At 46.0% G+C, this 13,991-nt stretch overlaps 6 non-coding genes across 6 annotated transcripts; all 6 read left to right on the forward strand.

The window, feature by feature from the left end:
- Positions 1-1,625: 1,625 nt before the first annotated feature.
- LOC130326594 (U2 spliceosomal RNA) lies at positions 1,626-1,816 on the forward strand. Its single transcript, XR_008871173.1, has one exon. It is a non-coding gene; the product is annotated as a U2 spliceosomal RNA (small nuclear RNA).
- Positions 1,817-3,906: 2,090 nt separating this feature from the next.
- Positions 3,907-4,097, forward strand: LOC130326595 (U2 spliceosomal RNA). The gene has a single exon (XR_008871174.1). It is a non-coding gene; the product is annotated as a U2 spliceosomal RNA (small nuclear RNA).
- Positions 4,098-6,181: 2,084 nt separating this feature from the next.
- LOC130326597 (U2 spliceosomal RNA) lies at positions 6,182-6,372 on the forward strand. The gene has a single exon (XR_008871176.1). It is a non-coding gene; the product is annotated as a U2 spliceosomal RNA (small nuclear RNA).
- Positions 6,373-8,448: 2,076 nt separating this feature from the next.
- LOC130326598 (U2 spliceosomal RNA) lies at positions 8,449-8,639 on the forward strand. Its single transcript, XR_008871177.1, has one exon. It is a non-coding gene; the product is annotated as a U2 spliceosomal RNA (small nuclear RNA).
- Positions 8,640-10,725: 2,086 nt separating this feature from the next.
- Positions 10,726-10,916, forward strand: LOC130326599 (U2 spliceosomal RNA). The gene has a single exon (XR_008871178.1). It is a non-coding gene; the product is annotated as a U2 spliceosomal RNA (small nuclear RNA).
- Positions 10,917-12,986: 2,070 nt separating this feature from the next.
- Positions 12,987-13,177, forward strand: LOC130326601 (U2 spliceosomal RNA). Its single transcript, XR_008871179.1, has one exon. It is a non-coding gene; the product is annotated as a U2 spliceosomal RNA (small nuclear RNA).
- The last annotated feature ends 814 nt before the right edge of the window (positions 13,178-13,991 follow it).

Below are 13,991 nucleotides of genomic sequence, written 5' to 3' on the forward strand. Positions count from 1 at the left end.
GGGGGGGTCTCCTGGCTGTTCACACAGGTGTGTCATTGCTGTACATTGACCATGCATTGCTTCTGTGGTATTGCAAAGGCAAAGACAAATGCTTCCAGCCATCCATTGCACTAATGGATTGGTCATCAGCTGGCTGTCTATGTCCCGCATCAATATAGACCAAAGTACAGAGGGTTAGGCTATGCTATTGTGCACCTACCTGATGCATCAGAAGGTGCGAGGCCCTTGCTAAATTCTGTGCACAGACTTTGAGATCTATACTTTAGACTGTATCTAAACCTGCTCCAACATGGACTGACATTCTGGCCTACTTTCAGCCGATGCGACTTGTCTGTCGCTGAACAGTCGCTTTTTATGTATTCAGCACCTATGTATAATGTTGTAAAAATGCTCTAGAAGCTAAAGTCGCAGAAATGTCACACATATTTGGCCTGCAACTTTCTGTGCGACAAATTCAGACAGGAAAAATCAGTATAAATCCTTAGAAAATTATCCCCCAGTGTCTCCATCTGCTGGCGGTATTGAATAAGCATTGCTGCACTGATGGGGTATGCATTAGACGAAAAAAAAGAAGAAAAAGAAGAATAATACGCCCAGAAAAGAGGCGAAAAGGAGAAAAACGTAAAAAAACGTGAAAAAAAAGTAAGAGGAAGAGAAGGGAAAAAAAGGTGGAAATGGGTTTAAAAGTGATTTCGGCGGAGAAATATATATATATATATATATATATATATATATATATATATATATATATACGCGCACACACACACATATATATAAACGTATTCTCCGTTGAGATATTGCAGCCGCTGCTGTGTCCAGGCCCAGGAGCCTTAGCACTGTGCTTTGATGTCACTCAATACCACTGACATCACTAGGTGTAAACAACATCTCTCCTTTGCTGTGTATGTGACTATGGAGCTGTTTGGTGATGTCGTCTATTATGGCCTTCATAGAAGCAACAGGAGATTGTTGCATCCATCTAGAACCCTCAGAACTACAGTGCTATGATGTCACTCACTTCCACAGGCCTTGCAGAGTGTAAACAACAACAACCCAGCTTTGTTGTGTATGTAACCATAGGGATTTGTGATGTCACCTAGAACCTTCACAGCAGCGACAGCTTTATGAGGAGCATCAGCACTGCTCTGCCTGAGCAGAACCATCACCGCCATAGGTTGTCAAATAACCCGGATTTAACCCACACAGGTAAGTCCAATGGGGTGCAGGCATGTCCTCTATGCTTACAGCTTCCCGTGGGTGTTGGTTTGATACCGTTTGGGGACAGCCAAGGAGGCATCTGCAGGCAACAAAGGTAGGTGTGTGCTTGTGTGTGTGTTTCCTATGCAGATCCTAAGCCCAGTGTCACATGCAAGTAGGAGGAGTAAGAAGGGTTCCTGGCAAATCCGGGTTATGGATTGCATTTAAAAAGGCCCCGTGGGAGTGCAATGGGCCCCTGTCTTGCTGCTTAGCAATAATGGTATGGGTTTAGGTTCTGCTGTGTGTACTGGTGGTTGACTGCCCCCCAGCCCAGAGTGTGCATGGAAAATTGTCTGGCAGCCTCCCTGACAGCAAGCAGTGATAGTGCCCATGAAGGGGACCTTGTTGGGCCCGCCCCTTTCACGGTTATCGCTTCTCGGCCTTTTGGCTAAGATCAAGTGTAGTATCTGTTCTTATCAGTTTAATATCTGATACGTCCCCTATCTGGGGACCATATATTAAATGGATTTTTGAGAACGGGGGCCGATTTCGAAGCTTGCTTCCGTCGCCCTATGCATTGACCCGATATGGCAGTATCTTCGGGTACAGTGCACCACCCCCTTACAGGGTTAAAAAGAAAGATTCCTACTTTCATTGCTACCTGCTTGCTGGCTAGCCAGCTAGCCAGCCCTGTGGGCCTTGCTGCTGCTGCTGCAGCCAAAAAACAAAAGGTGGTGCTGCTGCTGCTTCTGCTGCTTCTGCTTCTGCTTGTGTCTGGCCGCTGTTGGAGCGTCCAGGCACAGGACTTCTGCTGCTGCTGACTAAATGGCCTCCTTAATTGGATCATTTGAGTAGCCAGCACACCTGTGCAGGTAGGGCATGACATGATAGGCAGCTGCCTTGATAGCGGGTGGGTGCTGAATGTTCCTAATTGACAAAATAAGATTAATGCTTATGAAGAAATATAAAATCTCATCCCTTCCCCAATATCGCGCCACACCCCTACCCCTTAATTCCCTGGTTGAACTTGATGGACATATGTCTTTTTTCGACCGTACTAACTATGTAACTATGTAACATAACATGGGGGGGGTCTCCTGGCTGTTCACACAGGTGTGTCATTGCTGTACATTGACCATGCATTGCTTCTGTGGTATTGCAAAGGCAAAGACAAATGCTTCCAGCCATCCATTGCACTAATGGATTGGTCATCAGCTGGCTGTCTATGTCCCGCATCAATATAGACCAAAGTACAGAGGGTTAGGCTATGCTATTGTGCACCTACCTGATGCATCAGAAGGTGCGAGGCCCTTGCTAAATTCTGTGCACAGACTTTGAGATCTATACTTTAGACTGTATCTAAACCTGCTCCAACATGGACTGACATTCTGGCCTACTTTCAGCCGATGCGACTTGTCTGTCGCTGAACAGTCGCTTTTTATGTATTCAGCACCTATGTATAATGTTGTAAAAATGCTCTAGAAGCTAAAGTCGCAGAAATGTCACACATATTTGGCCTGCAACTTTCTGTGCGACAAATTCAGACAGGAAAAATCAGTATAAATCCTTAGAAAATTATCCCCCAGTGTCTCCATCTGCTGGCGGTATTGAATAAGCATTGCTGCACTGATGGGGTATGCATTAGACGAAAAAAAAGAAGAAAAAGAAGAATAATACGCCCAGAAAAGAGGCGAAAAGGAGAAAAACGTAAAAAAACGTGAAAAAAAAGTAAGAGGAAGAGAAGGGAAAAAAAGGTGGAAATGGGTTTAAAAGTGATTTCGGCGGAGAAATATATATATATATATATATATATATATATATATATATATATATATACGCGCACACACACACATATATATAAACGTATTCTCCGTTGAGATATTGCAGCCGCTGCTGTGTCCAGGCCCAGGAGCCTTAGCACTGTGCTGTGATGTCACTCAATACCACTGACATCACTAGGTGTAAACAACATCTCTCCTTTGCTGTGTATGTGACTATGGAGCTGTTTGGTGATGTCGTCTATTATGGCCTTCATAGAAGCAACAGGAGATTGTTGCATCCATCTAGAACCCTCAGAACTACAGTGCTATGATGTCACTCACTTCCACAGGCCTTGCAGAGTGTAAACAACAACAACCCAGCTTTGTTGTGTATGTAACCATAGGGATTTGTGATGTCACCTAGAACCTTCACAGCAGCGACAGCTTTATGAGGAGCATCAGCACTGCTCTGCCTGAGCAGAACCATCACCGCCATAGGTTGTCAAATAACCCGGATTTAACCCACACAGGTAAGTCCAATGGGGTGCAGGCATGTCCTCTATGCTTACAGCTTCCCGTGGGTGTTGGTTTGATACCGTTTGGGGACAGCCAAGGAGGCATCTGCAGGCAACAAAGGTAGGTGTGTGCTTGTGTGTGTGTTTCCTATGCAGATCCTAAGCCCAGTGTCACATGCAAGTAGGAGGAGTAAGAAGGGTTCCTGGCAAATCCGGGTTATGGATTGCATTTAAAAAGGCCCCGTGGGAGTGCAATGGGCCCCTGTCTTGCTGCTTAGCAATAATGGTATGGGTTTAGGTTCTGCTGTGTGTACTGGTGGTTGACTGCCCCCCAGCCCAGAGTGTGCATGGAAAATTGTCTGGCAGCCTCCCTGACAGCAAGCAGTGATAGTGCCCATGAAGGGGACCTTGTTGGGCCCGCCCCTTTCACGGTTATCGCTTCTCGGCCTTTTGGCTAAGATCAAGTGTAGTATCTGTTCTTATCAGTTTAATATCTGATACGTCCCCTATCTGGGGACCATATATTAAATGGATTTTTGAGAACGGGGGCCGATTTCGAAGCTTGCTTCCGTCGCCCTATGCATTGACCCGATATGGCAGTATCTTCGGGTACAGTGCACCACCCCCTTACAGGGTTAAAAAGAAAGATTCCTACTTTCATTGCTACCTGCTTGCTGGCTAGCCAGCTAGCCAGCCCTGTGGGCCTTGCTGCTGCTGCTGCAGCCAAAAAACAAAAGGTGGTGCTGCTGCTGCTTCTGCTGCTTCTGCTTCTGCTTGTGTCTGGCCGCTGTTGGAGCGTCCAGGCACAGGACTTCTGCTGCTGCTGACTAAATGGCCTCCTTAATTGGATCATTTGAGTAGCCAGCACACCTGTGCAGGTAGGGCATGACATGATAGGCAGCTGCCTTGATAGCGGGTGGGTGCTGAATGTTCCTAATTGACAAAATAAGATTAATGCTTATGAAGAAATATAAAATCTCATCCCTTCCCCAATATCGCGCCACACCCCTACCCCTTAATTCCCTGGTTGAACTTGATGGACATATGTCTTTTTTCGACCGTACTAACTATGTAACTATGTAACATAACATGGGGGGGGTCTCCTGGCTGTTCACACAGGTGTGTCATTGCTGTACATTGACCATGCATTGCTTCTGTGGTATTGCAAAGGCAAAGACAAATGCTTCCAGCCATCCATTGCACTAATGGATTGGTCATCAGCTGGCTGTCTATGTCCCGCATCAATATAGACCAAAGTACAGAGGGTTAGGCTATGCTATTGTGCACCTACCTGATGCATCAGAAGGTGCGAGGCCCTTGCTAAATTCTGTGCACAGACTTTGAGATCTATACTTTAGACTGTATCTAAACCTGCTCCAACATGGACTGACATTCTGGCCTACTTTCAGCCGATGCGACTTGTCTGTCGCTGAACAGTCGCTTTTTATGTATTCAGCACCTATGTATAATGTTGTAAAAATGCTCTAGAAGCTAAAGTCGCAGAAATGTCACACATATTTGGCCTGCAACTTTCTGTGCGACAAATTCAGACAGGAAAAATCAGTATAAATCCTTAGAAAATTATCCCCCAGTGTCTCCATCTGCTGGCGGTATTGAATAAGCATTGCTGCACTGATGGGGTATGCATTAGACGAAAAAAAAGAAGAAAAAGAAGAATAATACGCCCAGAAAAGAGGCGAAAAGGAGAAAAACGTAAAAAAACTTGAAAAAAAAGTAAGAGGAAGAGAAGGGAAAAAAAGGTGGAAATGGGTTTAAAAGTGATTTCGGCGGAGAAATATATATATATATATATATATATATATATATATATATATACGCGCACACACACACATATATATAAACGTATTCTCCGTTGAGATATTGCAGCCGCTGCTGTGTCCAGGCCCAGGAGCCTTAGCACTGTGCTGTGATGTCACTCAATACCACTGACATCACTAGGTGTAAACAACATCTCTCCTTTGCTGTGTATGTGACTATGGAGCTGTTTGGTGATGTCGTCTATTATGGCCTTCATAGAAGCAACAGGAGATTGTTGCATCCATCTAGAACCCTCAGAACTACAGTGCTATGATGTCACTCACTTCCACAGGCCTTGCAGAGTGTAAACAACAACAACCCAGCTTTGTTGTGTATGTAACCATAGGGATTTGTGATGTCACCTAGAACCTTCACAGCAGCGACAGCTTTATGAGGAGCATCAGCACTGCTCTGCCTGAGCAGAACCATCACCGCCATAGGTTGTCAAATAACCCGGATTTAACCCACACAGGTAAGTCCAATGGGGTGCAGGCATGTCCTCTATGCTTACAGCTTCCCGTGGGTGTTGGTTTGATACCGTTTGGGGACAGCCAAGGAGGCATCTGCAGGCAACAAAGGTAGGTGTGTGCTTGTGTGTGTGTTTCCTATGCAGATCCTAAGCCCAGTGTCACATGCAAGTAGGAGGAGTAAGAAGGGTTCCTGGCAAATCCGGGTTATGGATTGCATTTAAAAAGGCCCCGTGGGAGTGCAATGGGCCCCTGTCTTGCTGCTTAGCAATAATGGTATGGGTTTAGGTTCTGCTGTGTGTACTGGTGGTTGACTGCCCCCCAGCCCAGAGTGTGCATGGAAAATTGTCTGGCAGCCTCCCTGACAGCAAGCAGTGATAGTGCCCATGAAGGGGACCTTGTTGGGCCCGCCCCTTTCACGGTTATCGCTTCTCGGCCTTTTGGCTAAGATCAAGTGTAGTATCTGTTCTTATCAGTTTAATATCTGATACGTCCCCTATCTGGGGACCATATATTAAATGGATTTTTGAGAACGGGGGCCGATTTCGAAGCTTGCTTCCGTCGCCCTATGCATTGACCCGATATGGCAGTATCTTCGGGTACAGTGCACCACCCCCTTACAGGGTTAAAAAGAAAGATTCCTACTTTCATTGCTACCTGCTTGCTGGCTAGCCAGCTAGCCAGCCCTGTGGGCCTTGCTGCTGCTGCTGCAGCCAAAAAACAAAAGGTGGTGCTGCTGCTGCTTCTGCTGCTTCTGCTTCTGCTTGTGTCTGGCCGCTGTTGGAGCGTCCAGGCACAGGACTTCTGCTGCTGCTGACTAAATGGCCTCCTTAATTGGATCATTTGAGTAGCCAGCACACCTGTGCAGGTAGGGCATGACATGATAGGCAGCTGCCTTGATAGCGGGTGGGTGCTGAATGTTCCTAATTGACAAAATAAGATTAATGCTTATGAAGAAATATAAAATCTCATCCCTTCCCCAATATCGCGCCACACCCCTACCCCTTAATTCCCTGGTTGAACTTGATGGACATATGTCTTTTTTCGACCGTACTAACTATGTAACTATGTAACATAACATGGGGGGGGTCTCCTGGCTGTTCACACAGGTGTGTCATTGCTGTACATTGACCATGCATTGCTTCTGTGGTATTGCAAAGGCAAAGACAAATGCTTCCAGCCATCCATTGCACTAATGGATTGGTCATCAGCTGGCTGTCTATGTCCCGCATCAATATAGACCAAAGTACAGAGGGTTAGGCTATGCTATTGTGCACCTACCTGATGCATCAGAAGGTGCGAGGCCCTTGCTAAATTCTGTGCACAGACTTTGAGATCTATACTTTAGACTGTATCTAAACCTGCTCCAACATGGACTGACATTCTGGCCTACTTTCAGCCGATGCGACTTGTCTGTCGCTGAACAGTCGCTTTTTATGTATTCAGCACCTATGTATAATGTTGTAAAAATGCTCTAGAAGCTAAAGTCGCAGAAATGTCACACATATTTGGCCTGCAACTTTCTGTGCGACAAATTCAGACAGGAAAAATCAGTATAAATCCTTAGAAAATTATCCCCCAGTGTCTCCATCTGCTGGCGGTATTGAATAAGCATTGCTGCACTGATGGGGTATGCATTAGACGAAAAAAAAGAAGAAAAAGAAGAATAATACGCCCAGAAAAGAGGCGAAAAGGAGAAAAACGTAAAAAAACGTGAAAAAAAAGTAAGAGGAAGAGAAGGGAAAAAAAGGTGGAAATGGGTTTAAAAGTGATTTCGGCGGAGAAATATATATATATATATATATATATATATATATACGCGCACACACACACATATATATAAACGTATTCTCCGTTGAGATATTGCAGCCGCTGCTGTGTCCAGGCCCAGGAGCCTTAGCACTGTGCTGTGATGTCACTCAATACCACTGACATCACTAGGTGTAAACAACATCTCTCCTTTGCTGTGTATGTGACTATGGAGCTGTTTGGTGATGTCGTCTATTATGGCCTTCATAGAAGCAACAGGAGATTGTTGCATCCATCTAGAACCCTCAGAACTACAGTGCTATGATGTCACTCACTTCCACAGGCCTTGCAGAGTGTAAACAACAACAACCCAGCTTTGTTGTGTATGTAACCATAGGGATTTGTGATGTCACCTAGAACCTTCACAGCAGCGACAGCTTTATGAGGAGCATCAGCACTGCTCTGCCTGAGCAGAACCATCACCGCCATAGGTTGTCAAATAACCCGGATTTAACCCACACAGGTAAGTCCAATGGGGTGCAGGCATGTCCTCTATGCTTACAGCTTCCCGTGGGTGTTGGTTTGATACCGTTTGGGGACAGCCAAGGAGGCATCTGCAGGCAACAAAGGTAGGTGTGTGCTTGTGTGTGTGTTTCCTATGCAGATCCTAAGCCCAGTGTCACATGCAAGTAGGAGGAGTAAGAAGGGTTCCTGGCAAATCCGGGTTATGGATTGCATTTAAAAAGGCCCCGTGGGAGTGCAATGGGCCCCTGTCTTGCTGCTTAGCAATAATGGTATGGGTTTAGGTTCTGCTGTGTGTACTGGTGGTTGACTGCCCCCCAGCCCAGAGTGTGCATGGAAAATTGTCTGGCAGCCTCCCTGACAGCAAGCAGTGATAGTGCCCATGAAGGGGACCTTGTTGGGCCCGCCCCTTTCACGGTTATCGCTTCTCGGCCTTTTGGCTAAGATCAAGTGTAGTATCTGTTCTTATCAGTTTAATATCTGATACGTCCCCTATCTGGGGACCATATATTAAATGGATTTTTGAGAACGGGGGCCGATTTCGAAGCTTGCTTCCGTCGCCCTATGCATTGACCCGATATGGCAGTATCTTCGGGTACAGTGCACCACCCCCTTACAGGGTTAAAAAGAAAGATTCCTACTTTCATTGCTACCTGCTTGCTGGCTAGCCAGCTAGCCAGCCCTGTGGGCCTTGCTGCTGCTGCTGCAGCCAAAAAACAAAAGGTGGTGCTGCTGCTGCTTCTGCTGCTTCTGCTTCTGCTTGTGTCTGGCCGCTGTTGGAGCGTCCAGGCACAGGACTTCTGCTGCTGCTGACTAAATGGCCTCCTTAATTGGATCATTTGAGTAGCCAGCACACCTGTGCAGGTAGGGCATGACATGATAGGCAGCTGCCTTGATAGCGGGTGGGTGCTGAATGTTCCTAATTGACAAAATAAGATTAATGCTTATGAAGAAATATAAAATCTCATCCCTTCCCCAATATCGCGCCACACCCCTACCCCTTAATTCCCTGGTTGAACTTGATGGACATATGTCTTTTTTCGACCGTACTAACTATGTAACTATGTAACATAACATGGGGGGGGTCTCCTGGCTGTTCACACAGGTGTGTCATTGCTGTACATTGACCATGCATTGCTTCTGTGGTATTGCAAAGGCAAAGACAAATGCTTCCAGCCATCCATTGCACTAATGGATTGGTCATCAGCTGGCTGTCTATGTCCCGCATCAATATAGACCAAAGTACAGAGGGTTAGGCTATGCTATTGTGCACCTACCTGATGCATCAGAAGGTGCGAGGCCCTTGCTAAATTCTGTGCACAGACTTTGAGATCTATACTTTAGACTGTATCTAAACCTGCTCCAACATGGACTGACATTCTGGCCTACTTTCAGCCGATGCGACTTGTCTGTCGCTGAACAGTCGCTTTTTATGTATTCAGCACCTATGTATAATGTTGTAAAAATGCTCTAGAAGCTAAAGTCGCAGAAATGTCACACATATTTGGCCTGCAACTTTCTGTGCGACAAATTCAGACAGGAAAAATCAGTATAAATCCTTAGAAAATTATCCCCCAGTGTCTCCATCTGCTGGCGGTATTGAATAAGCATTGCTGCACTGATGGGGTATGCATTAGACGAAAAAAAAGAAGAAAAAGAAGAATAATACGCCCAGAAAAGAGGCGAAAAGGAGAAAAACGTAAAAAAACGTGAAAAAAAAGTAAGAGGAAGAGAAGGGAAAAAAAGGTGGAAATGGGTTTAAAAGTGATTTCGGCGGAGAAATATATATATATATATATATATATATATATATATATATATATACGCGCACACACACACATATATATAAACGTATTCTCCGTTGAGATATTGCAGCCGCTGCTGTGTCCAGGCCCAGGAGCCTTAGCACTGTGCTGTGATGTCACTCAATACCACTGACATCACTAGGTGTAAACAACATCTCTCCTTTGCTGTGTATGTGACTATGGAGCTGTTTGGTGATGTCGTCTATTATGGCCTTCATAGAAGCAACAGGAGATTGTTGCATCCATCTAGAACCCTCAGAACTACAGTGCTATGATGTCACTCACTTCCACAGGCCTTGCAGAGTGTAAACAACAACAACCCAGCTTTGTTGTGTATGTAACCATAGGGATTTGTGATGTCACCTAGAACCTTCACAGCAGCGACAGCTTTATGAGGAGCATCAGCACTGCTCTGCCTGAGCAGAACCATCACCGCCATAGGTTGTCAAATAACCCGGATTTAACCCACACAGGTAAGTCCAATGGGGTGCAGGCATGTCCTCTATGCTTACAGCTTCCCGTGGGTGTTGGTTTGATACCGTTTGGGGACAGCCAAGGAGGCATCTGCAGGCAACAAAGGTAGGTGTGTGCTTGTGTGTGTGTTTCCTATGCAGATCCTAAGCCCAGTGTCACATGCAAGTAGGAGGAGTAAGAAGGGTTCCTGGCAAATCCGGGTTATGGATTGCATTTAAAAAGGCCCCGTGGGAGTGCAATGGGCCCCTGTCTTGCTGCTTAGCAATAATGGTATGGGTTTAGGTTCTGCTGTGTGTACTGGTGGTTGACTGCCCCCCAGCCCAGAGTGTGCATGGAAAATTGTCTGGCAGCCTCCCTGACAGCAAGCAGTGATAGTGCCCATGAAGGGGACCTTGTTGGGCCCGCCCCTTTCACGGTTATCGCTTCTCGGCCTTTTGGCTAAGATCAAGTGTAGTATCTGTTCTTATCAGTTTAATATCTGATACGTCCCCTATCTGGGGACCATATATTAAATGGATTTTTGAGAACGGGGGCCGATTTCGAAGCTTGCTTCCGTCGCCCTATGCATTGACCCGATATGGCAGTATCTTCGGGTACAGTGCACCACCCCCTTACAGGGTTAAAAAGAAAGATTCCTACTTTCATTGCTACCTGCTTGCTGGCTAGCCAGCTAGCCAGCCCTGTGGGCCTTGCTGCTGCTGCTGCAGCCAAAAAACAAAAGGTGGTGCTGCTGCTGCTTCTGCTGCTTCTGCTTCTGCTTGTGTCTGGCCGCTGTTGGAGCGTCCAGGCACAGGACTTCTGCTGCTGCTGACTAAATGGCCTCCTTAATTGGATCATTTGAGTAGCCAGCACACCTGTGCAGGTAGGGCATGACATGATAGGCAGCTGCCTTGATAGCGGGTGGGTGCTGAATGTTCCTAATTGACAAAATAAGATTAATGCTTATGAAGAAATATAAAATCTCATCCCTTCCCCAATATCGCGCCACACCCCTACCCCTTAATTCCCTGGTTGAACTTGATGGACATATGTCTTTTTTCGACCGTACTAACTATGTAACTATGTAACATAACATGGGGGGGGTCTCCTGGCTGTTCACACAGGTGTGTCATTGCTGTACATTGACCATGCATTGCTTCTGTGGTATTGCAAAGGCAAAGACAAATGCTTCCAGCCATCCATTGCACTAATGGATTGGTCATCAGCTGGCTGTCTATGTCCCGCATCAATATAGACCAAAGTACAGAGGGTTAGGCTATGCTATTGTGCACCTACCTGATGCATCAGAAGGTGCGAGGCCCTTGCTAAATTCTGTGCACAGACTTTGAGATCTATACTTTAGACTGTATCTAAACCTGCTCCAACATGGACTGACATTCTGGCCTACTTTCAGCCGATGCGACTTGTCTGTCGCTGAACAGTCGCTTTTTATGTATTCAGCACCTATGTATAATGTTGTAAAAATGCTCTAGAAGCTAAAGTCGCAGAAATGTCACACATATTTGGCCTGCAACTTTCTGTGCGACAAATTCAGACAGGAAAAATCAGTATAAATCCTTAGAAAATTATCCCCCAGTGTCTCCATCTGCTGGCGGTATTGAATAAGCATTGCTGCACTGATGGGGTATGCATTAGACGAAAAAAAAGAAGAAAAAAAAGAATAATACGCCCAGAAAAGAGGCGAAAAGGAGAAAAACGTAAAAAAACGTGAAAAAAAAGTAAGAGGAAGAGAAGGGAAAAAAAGGTGGAAATGGGTTTAAAAGTGATTTCGGCGGAGAAATATATATATATATATATATATATATACGCGCACACACACACATATATATAAACGTATTCTCCGTTGAGATATTGCAGCCGCTGCTGTGTCCAGGCCCAGGAGCCTTAGCACTGTGCTGTGATGTCACTCAATACCACTGACATCACTAGGTGTAAACAACATCTCTCCTTTGCTGTGTATGTGACTATGGAGCTGTTTGGTGATGTCGTCTATTATGGCCTTCATAGAAGCAACAGGAGATTGTTGCATCCATCTAGAACCCTCAGAACTACAGTGCTATGATGTCACTCACTTCCACAGGCCTTGCAGAGTGTAAACAACAACAACCCAGCTTTGTTGTGTATGTAACCATAGGGATTTGTGATGTCACCTAGAACCTTCACAGCAGCGACAGCTTTATGAGGAGCATCAGCACTGCTCTGCCTGAGCAGAACCATCACCGCCATAGGTTGTCAAATAACCCGGATTTAACCCACACAGGTAAGTCCAATGGGGTGCAGGCATGTCCTCTATGCTTACAGCTTCCCGTGGGTGTTGGTTTGATACCGTTTGGGGACAGCCAAGGAGGCATCTGCAGGCAACAAAGGTAGGTGTGTGCTTGTGTGTGTGTTTCCTATGCAGATCCTAAGCCCAGTGTCACATGCAAGTAGGAGGAGTAAGAAGGGTTCCTGGCAAATCCGGGTTATGGATTGCATTTAAAAAGGCCCCGTGGGAGTGCAATGGGCCCCTGTCTTGCTGCTTAGCAATAATGGTATGGGTTTAGGTTCTGCTGTGTGTACTGGTGGTTGACTGCCCCCCAGCCCAGAGTGTGCATGGAAAATTGTCTGGCAGCCTCCCTGACAGCAAGCAGTGATAGTGCCCATGAAGGGGACCTTGTTGGGCCCGCCCCTTTCACGGTTATCGCTTCTCGGCCTTTTGGCTAAGATCAAGTGTAGTATCTGTTCTTATCAGTTTAATATCTGATACGTCCCCTATCTGGGGACCATATATTAAATGGATTTTTGAGAACGGGGGCCGATTTCGAAGCTTGCTTCCGTCGCCCTATGCATTGACCCGATATGGCAGTATCTTCGGGTACAGTGCACCACCCCCTTACAGGGTTAAAAAGAAAGATTCCTACTTTCATTGCTACCTGCTTGCTGGCTAGCCAGCTAGCCAGCCCTGTGGGCCTTGCTGCTGCTGCTGCAGCCAAAAAACAAAAGGTGGTGCTGCTGCTGCTTCTGCTGCTTCTGCTTCTGCTTGTGTCTGGCCGCTGTTGGAGCGTCCAGGCACAGGACTTCTGCTGCTGCTGACTAAATGGCCTCCTTAATTGGATCATTTGAGTAGCCAGCACACCTGTGCAGGTAGGGCATGACATGATAGGCAGCTGCCTTGATAGCGGGTGGGTGCTGAATGTTCCTAATTGACAAAATAAGATTAATGCTTATGAAGAAATATAAAATCTCATCCCTTCCCCAATATCGCGCCACACCCCTACCCCTTAATTCCCTGGTTGAACTTGATGGACATATGTCTTTTTTCGACCGTACTAACTATGTAACTATGTAACATAACATGGGGGGGGTCTCCTGGCTGTTCACACAGGTGTGTCATTGCTGTACATTGACCATGCATTGCTTCTGTGGTATTGCAAAGGCAAAGACAAATGCTTCCAGCCATCCATTGCACTAATGGATTGGTCATCAGCTGGCTGTCTATGTCCCGCATCAATATAGACCAAAGTACAGAGGGTTAGGCTATGCTATTGTGCACCTACCTGATGCATCAGAAGGTGCGAGGCCCTTGCTAAATTCTGTGCACAGACTTTGAGATCTATACTTTAGACTGTATCTAAACCTGCTCCAACATGGACTGACATTCTGGCCTACTTTCAGCCGATGCGACTTGTCTGTCGCTGAACAGTC

The sequence above is a fragment of the Hyla sarda genome, unplaced genomic scaffold (genome assembly GCF_029499605.1).
Source record: "Hyla sarda isolate aHylSar1 unplaced genomic scaffold, aHylSar1.hap1 scaffold_285, whole genome shotgun sequence".
In the NCBI taxonomy this organism is placed as follows: domain Eukaryota; kingdom Metazoa; phylum Chordata; class Amphibia; order Anura; family Hylidae; genus Hyla; species Hyla sarda.